Below are 8935 nucleotides of genomic sequence, written 5' to 3'. Positions count from 1 at the left end.
ACTCTTCTTGCATAGCAATCATTCAATTTTCATCATCTAAAGCATCATTTATATTTTTAGGTTCAATTTGAGAGATAAAAGCTAGATTATTGCAAATGTTTCTAAGAGAGGATCTAGTTCTTACCCCACTAGATGGATTACCTATAATTTGATCTTGTGGGTGATTGATGACAAACTTCCATTCTTTAGGAAGGTTTTGGCTTGATTCACCTTGCAATTGTCGAGGAGGGGATAGTGTCAATGGTGATCCTTCTTCCTTGGGATCCTCTCCATTTTATTCTTGTTGTCTTTTATATTCAATTTGCAATCTTCCCATGTAGGTCTCCAAACCTAAATCATCATCAACACTCTCTCTTTCTTGAAGATAATTGTTAGATTAATAAAAAAATAACATGGATGGACCCCCCTATAACCATGGTTCTTTTGTTGAAAACTCTAAAAGCTTTACTTGAAGTTGAGTAACCAAGGAAAATTCCAACATCTGATTTTGCATCAAAATTTTCAAGATTGTCTTTTATATTTAATATAAAAAATTTGCATCCAAAGACTTTGAAATAACTAATGTTGGGTTTCTTGTTTTTCCAAAACTCATAGGGAGTTTTCTTAAGTATAGGCCTTAATAAACTTTATTTAAAACGTAACAAGAAGTATTAATCGCTTTGGCCCAAAAATATTTTGGTAGGTTGCTTTCATTTAGCATAGTTTTTGCCATCTCTTGGAAGGTTCTATTTTTTCTTTCAACTACCCCATTTTGTTGAGGAGTTCTAGGAGCCAAAAAATTGTGGTCAATTCCATGCTCATTGCAATAATATTCAAAATCAACATTTTCAAAGTCTTTCCCATGATCACTTCTTATACAAGTAATTGCAAAAAAAAGAAAAATAATTTTGAACCTTATTGCAAAACTTTGAAAACTCACAAAAGACTTCATTCTTTTGACTTAAAAATAAGACTCATGTGTATCTAGAGAAGTCATCCACAATAACATACGCACAAGACTTTCCTCCAAAACTTGATGTCCTAGAGGGACCAAATAAATCCATATGCAATAACTCAAGCAGCCTAGATGTGAAAATGACGTTTTTTGTTTTTAAAAGAGTTTTTGATTTGTTTTCCCACTTGACAAGCTCCACAAACTTTATTTTTTTGAAAATTTATTTTGGGAAGGCCTCTAACAAGTTCATCTTTGTTGAGTTGGGAAAAGAGGTCCATGTTAGCATGTCCCAACCTCCTATGCCACAACCAACTTTGATCATGCATGCTTAAAAAACATCTATCATGGCCATCATATTTTGAAATATTTATAGCGTAAACATTGTCACATCTATGGCCCATGAAGATAGTCTTATCATTTTGAATATCCTTGATAATGCAATGAGATGCTTCAAAATAACTTTAAAACCTTTGTCACAAAGTTGACTAATGCTTAAAAGGTTATGTTTTAAACCATCTACTAATAAAACACTTTCAATGAGAGAGGATGTGTCATCTTTCCTTTTGCATTGTCTCCAAAAGTAACATATCCTTTCTTTTTCTTTGTAAGAAAAGCAAACTTGGATTCATCTCCGGTCATGTGTCTTGAGCATCCACTATCCAAGAACCACTTATCCTTCTTTTAACCCTCATCAAGTTCATTTATTGCTATGAAGCACATGTTTGCCACTTCTTTCTCATTTTCTTCTTAGGAGGATTCATATTCACTCTCACTCCAAGTGGCCATCATTGTCTTTTTCTTTCTCCTATTGGATTCACTCTTGTAGAGAGAACAATCATATTTAATATGTCCTGGTTTCTTGCACTTGAAGCACACCAAGTCCCTTTTCTCTTCCCCTATTTTCTTGTCACCATGAGATGAAATTTTCTTTTTAGAGAAGTCTCTTCTAGAAGTGAACCTTCTTCCTCAAAACCTTTTACCCCTCATGAATTTGTTGAACTTTCTTGTGATGAGGCTAAGTATTCATCTTCTTCATTTTGTTTTTCTTCTTCAACTTCTTCTTTTTCATTAGTTGTAGCTTTAAGAGTTATGTTCTTCTTCTTTTTGTCTTCCCTTTCTTGTTGCTTCTTTGCGAAATTGATCTCATATGTCATCAATGATCCTATGAGCTCCTCCAAAGGTAGCTTGGTTAAGTCTTTGGTTTCTTGAATTGTGGTGATATTTGTATTCCACTTTAATGGAAGTGACCTCAACATCTTCATCACCTTCTCCAATTCCTTGTAGGTCTTTCCCAAAGCTTCAAGACCATTGACAATGTTGGTGAACCTAGTGATCATCTCAACAATAGTTTTATTATCTTTCATAAAAAACAATTCATAACTATGAACAAGTAAATTGATTTTTGACTCTTTAACTTGATTTGTTCCTTCATGAGTTATTTTAAGTAATCTTCAAATTTCTTTAGTCGATTTGCATTGACAAATTCTATTATATTCATTTATATCCATAGAACATTGTAAAGTATAAACGGCCTTAGCATTTAATTGGAAGCTTCTTCTATCACACTCATCCCGTTCTTGCTTAGGTTTTGGAACCATGACTCCATCAATTAGTTTTGAAGGAAAAGTTGGGTCATCTTCAATGACATCCCATATGTCTAAATCAGTTGATTGTAAAAACCAAGTCACTTTAGTTTTCCAAAATAGATAATCGGTTCCCATAAAAAATGGAGGTCTATTGGTTGCAAAACTTTCAATGTGAGATGAGCTTAATGGATTTGTCATTTCTTCTTAGATGATTAAGTCCTAAACAAGAGGCTTAGTTTTGATAATAATTGAAAAAATAAAGGCTAATCTTAATAGAAAAAACACCCAAAAGGGAAGAGGAGGGTGAATTGGAGTTTAAAAAAAAATAAAATTCAAACACAATAAATTTAAGCACAAATATAAAAAGATAAGGTTAGAGAAAGAAAACTTAAATTTTATAATGGTTTGACACTTCCTTACCTACTTCCACTCTCCTCGAGCTCCTAACCGAGTGAGGGTTCCACTATACTTGAAGCTTCAACCAAGTTTTTAATCACTTTTACACTTGGATTCCAACACCAATGAACTCTTACACAATATTTTCGTTTTTACTCACTTGAAGGTTTTAACACTCAAATAATAAGTTTGAATCTCTGAACCTAACTCAATAATGGCTCAAATACAACTCAAGGCTAAGATGAATCACAAAGGTGCACTAAAGAATATGCAAATGGAGATTTAATGCACCAAGAAAAGAATGAGAGCTTTTAAGGCAAGAACAAGTAGGTAAACAAATAAATGAAAGTGTTCTCTTATTCATAAATGAAGTGGAGCTCTCAATTTATAGATTTCTAACCTAAGAATCCAAAATGCTAAAAAACAGCCTCGATCGTTCAAGCTAGGAATCAATCGGTTCACTAGCCGTTGGAGCATTTAATGTTTGGCAAGTGACCGTTACCCTTTACCAGACCTCAACCAGGAAGGCATATCTCTCGATTGGGAATGAAAGGCTATTGGAAGAAAGATAAGGTTTTTTGCATCTCTCGATCAAACCTCGATTGGGAAGGAGTAACCGATCGATCAATATCCTAGCTGGTTAAGCCGATTGGCTAGTGCCTTGACTGGTTCACAATTTTTGGCCCGAAAAATTATCATTTTCTAGTTTTTTTGCTTCTAACACTTAGACAAGGTCTTTAGGTAAATTAATATGTCAATTTTGAAACATTTTACCTTAGGTTCATTTGATAGAACTCAGATTTAGATGGAAATGTTACTTTAATGCATAAACCGAGTTTTTAAAGATGCATGAAAAGATATGAAAATCCTAAGTGCACCCATGCATTCATCTTACATATGTTTCCTATTATTAAAGGTCTTCCAATTGTCTTGATGGTGCATCCATTGGGTCATTTGATGAATTTCCAAATTAACACCGGAAATTCTTTATAATTCAAACTAATTAGTAACTTAACCACGGTTTGTTATCATCAGACCAATTAGGAGAACCCTTGGGCTAACAAGTAGGATAAAAGATAACACTACAATTCATATCTTTTGTGAGTTGATGAATGGACACAAGGTTGGATGAGAGTTTGGGAACATGTAAGACATTTTTAAGACTTAAAGAAGGGTTTACGTTGACTATTCCTTGACCTACAACAGTACCTAAAGACCTATCATCAATAGTTTTTTTCTTATTGTTAAGATATAGAATATGTATGCTAAATTTTTCTAATGAATGTGTCATATGGTCAATATCTCCTAAATCATGATCCAAGAGCTTGAAAGGGACATACCTGATGCACTAAAAGCATGAGAGAAAGGAAACTTACCCAAATGTGCAAGAGAGCAAACACCTGTAGGCTTCTTTAATGAACCTAAAAAAATTTTAGCTTTTCAATTTGCTCCCTATTCAATTCTCCAAGTTCTATATTTCTGTACTTTGATTGTTCCTCTCTAGAATTCTCGGCATTAGCTACATACACTTGGCTTAGCTATTGTCCCTATTTAAAACCACTAGCATTGTTGATACTCTATGGTTTACCATGAAGTTTCCAATGGTTTCTTTTGTGTATTGTAGTTTTTTACAGTATGTGCACCAAATATTGTCCTTATTCATAGAAAAATCATATCTACCATTGTCATTACTATCACCTTGCATCAAGTTTAAGCCTTTGAAATTGCTACCTCTTGGTTTTATTGTAACAAGGGGTTTAACTTTCAGCTAGTTGAGAATTAATCATAATACCTTGCCATCTTTCTTCTACTCAAATAATGGAGAACACCTCATTAATGGATGATAAATCTTCCTTTCCCAAGACTTAAAACTCAACTTGATCAAATTCAATATTAAGGCTAGTAAGAAAGTCAAAATTTTGTTCCATTTGCACAAACCTTCTAAGCATTGCAATGTTTTCACTTTATTTCATTTAAATATTTTGGTAATAATCTATTTCTTACCAAAGACTTTTCATGAGATTATAAAATCCAATCACTGATTTTTCTCCTTATTTAGTGGTTGAATTTTTTTGTCTGATTTCATAAATTCGAGCCATATAACATACCTTAGAATAAGTTTGTCTTATTGTCTGCCAAATCTCTTTAGCCATGGTAAAGAACATACAAGTGTAATTAATTTTGTGCAACATAAAATTCCATAACCATGACATGAGCATGGAATCCACTTCATCTTACTGGTTGAACTTGGATCTTCAGGCCTCAAACCTATGTCAATTAGATGACTTAGTTTGTCTTTCCCTTTCAAAAAAACATTAGTTGAGATCATTGGAAATAGTTTTAGTCATTCAACTGATATGTTGAATTGATATTAAGTTACTCTTCAATGGTTTGATAAGGCAAAGTTTCACCAAAGACAACTACGGGTGTGACAAAAGTCTCATATATGTCAAACATGATGAAATCCCAAAAATTGCAATCAAAGATTGAACTAAAAAAATGAATGAAAGATGAAAAATAAAATAAATAAAACACACAGCAATAAAGGCTGAAAGAATTAGGCTTGAAAACTTCAACAATGAAGGCTAAAATACTTGAACAAAAATCATCCATGAAAGCTAATGAAGAATGTCAAAATGGCTCTAATACCATAGAGGAGAAAGTGGTAAAAAATTCTTATGGTATCAGTTGTTACAATCCTAATTTATATCCTAGATTTATAAAGAAGTTAAGAAAATAAATAACTAATAATCCCTATAAATCAAGATAATCCTTTTAAATCAGGGATTATTCTTCCTAGTCTAATTTACAACTATACATAATTTTCTAATCTAATTTACATCTATACACAGTTAAAATGGGAAAATGAAGATTTCTAATAGAATAAAAACAGTTTTTTTAAAGTATTTTACAAAAATAGTGATGTTTAATAAATTGTTTTTAAAAATAAAAAACTAAAAACTTATTTGGATTAGTTGTTTTTAAAATAATTTTATATTTTGATTTTGAAAAAACATTGCAAATTTAATTTATATAATATTAATTAAATTTAATTCAAGTCTTATTAAAAAGAAAATAATTTTATAATTAAAAATAAATAAATAGTTTTTAGTAAAATACTAATAATAATATTATAATAAAATCATAGATTATATTTTTTTTATAAAAAAAAAACATATTCTTTTAGTGTGTTAGAAAAATATGGATATTAACATGTTTGTAAAAACATGATTGATTTCTTTAAAAAGAAAAATGAATAATACTAATTTAAAAATAATAATTGTTAATAAATTTTTTAAATGAATAAAAAATAAAGTTGAACTTTTTTAATATGTGAATGAATCAAGTTTTTTATTACATGCACACATTTAGTACTTAATTACAAAGACATGTTTTGATTTAATAGACAATTAATTGGATTGGCTTTTTGAGTTTCAAATTATTTTTAAAAATTAAAAGATTCATTAAAGAATTTAAATAATTAATTATATTTCACTAAATTTAGAATCTATTTTCTTAGTGAGAAAATTCAAAAAATATAGTGGTATCTATAGAAAAAAGAGTAAAGTCATTAGTCATAATATATGAATTTTGATTTATTATTTTTTGTAATGATATTCTATTTTTTTTAGTCTCAAATTATTTTTAAAAAAAAATTAAACTATTAATAAATTCAATGCAAAGTGTTGCTTGATTTTAAGTTAATTTCTATGATGAAAAAAGTTATAAAAATATAATTATATGTAAAAAGAAATAAGAGAGTTATTTGTAAAATACTAATGGGTTCATTATTTGAGTTTCAAATTATTTTTTAAAATTACTAGACTAGTTAATAAATCCAACTTATTAAGATTTGTTTAATTTGAACTTTATTTGCTAAATGAAAAAAAAAAAAAAAAATCAGAAAGATATGGATTTATGTAGTAAAAGAGAAGTAACAAAGTTGTTCTAAACCAATTTTTATCCATAATTTTTTTATATTAATTTAATTAATATTTGAATTCTAAATTATTTTTAAAACTTACAAAATTTGTTAATGAATCCAATGTATTAAGTTTTACTTGATTTAAGTTATTTGTCTAGTGATTTTTTTTAAATATTATATATGTAAAGAAAAAACTTATTAAATTATTTAAAATAAATCTTGGTCTATGACTTTTTAATATTAATGAGTTCTATAAATTTTTAGTACTAATTAAATCAATCTTTGAGTTTTAAATTATTTTTAAAAATTAATTATTTTTTGTATCAAGTATAGTTTGATTTGAAATTTATTTATTTAATGAAAAATTTTAGAAAAGTGAAAAGAAATGAATATATATATATATATATATATATATATATATATATATATATATATATATATATATGTATATATATATATGTAATTTAAAGGAAAATCATATTTAAAATTTTCTCAATGTTTTTTATCTTGTTTTTAAAAACTATTATTTATTTTTAAAAATTAAAAATAGAAATAAATACAAAATAATGTTACGAATTTTTTAAAACAGTTTTTTATTTTTAAAAATAATATATATATATATTGGATTCACCACATTTCAAAGGGCCATTTGTTGCAGCACTTCAATTGTCTTCTCCCTTCCAAGCTTCGAAGATATTGCCCATGTGGTTGGTGGTATTTATTAGAATTAATAGGCACAGCATTATTATAATATCAAAACAACCTATATGCTTATAATACCAAAAGCAAGTCAAACCAAGTAGAGAAAGGGAAGAATGGAGAATTTTGTTTCCCTACCAAATTTGTGTCTTAAAATGCTCTGCAAAACCGATGAATTTGGAAAGAAGCTTCCCATATATATCAATCGGTTGAATGAAAGGTTATTTTGGATCCATCCATGTAAACCTAGTTTTTAAATTAATTGTCTAAATCCAATTGTCATCCCTGCGTCGGCTGGTGGTGACTGGTGAGTGGCGATATAAAGGAAGTGATGTGGTAAATCCATAATATTTTTGCTTTAGACAACTTCACCCTCAATCTGATAAGGCTCCATTTCAGTAAAACTGGAAGTGACATGGGAAGGAGAGAAAAAAAGGGTAAGGAGGGAAGCCATTCTGTTTCAAACAATGCCAGAAATAGATTTGATTGATGAAGAAATGAAACCAGATGTATCAAGTTCTTTTGAAGGCTTTCATCTGGGCAGTTTTCTCACTCATTTTCACAAAATAGCAGGAGTAGGTGTAGGCGACAGGATTACCAATATAGCTAGAGAAGATGAAATAGCCAAATTTTTACAAGAACATGAGGTGACTCATGCTCTCCCGCCCACATCTCAGCCGAAAATAACTTTACTAGTGAGAAATTGCTGAATGTTGTACTATATTAAACGTGCCATGTTTGATAAAAAAAAAAAGAAAAAAAATTGAGACATTGCCTACATTTTCTATCCACCTATTTTTGCAAACATCTTCACTGCACAGGAATTGTATTCACATAACATGTGTTTTTGGACAATGATATACAGGAATTTTGAAGCCTTTGAGTATTGAAAACACGCAAAATTAGCACCCAATGCTTTCAATTTGTACTGCAATATTTTTATTTGTAGCAAGACCAGGTCAAGGCCTATTCACATGACATTACTTGTGTCCTCAGACCATTGATGAGCCTTCCCCATTAAACAAAATCACAAGCAATAGCAGTAAAACATAACACTTTCCAAAGAAGTAAACCATGATGAGTCCAATGTTTTAAAAGGTTAAAGGCAGGGTTGAGGGGTTTTTACCTAAATGAGGTAAGCCGTAAGCCTAGGGTAGAATGATGCCTAAGCCTCAGCTTAAAACAAATAAATAATAAAAAATTATCACAAAAAAAAAGCACAAAATCACAATAATATTGAGTAATAAAAAAGACATAAACTTCATAATGATTAAATTAATTATTTTTCATTATTAATAGTTCTAATTTAGTTCTTTTTTTCCTCCGATAAAAGTTATCTTTCACTCATGGTTTTACCAAATAATTTTCAACATATCCTATTGCTATATCATCCTC

This window comes from Vitis riparia, chromosome 8, assembly GCF_004353265.1.
Source record: "Vitis riparia cultivar Riparia Gloire de Montpellier isolate 1030 chromosome 8, EGFV_Vit.rip_1.0, whole genome shotgun sequence".
Classification (NCBI taxonomy): domain Eukaryota; kingdom Viridiplantae; phylum Streptophyta; class Magnoliopsida; order Vitales; family Vitaceae; genus Vitis; species Vitis riparia.
Note: the sequence above shows the minus strand (reverse complement) of the source record.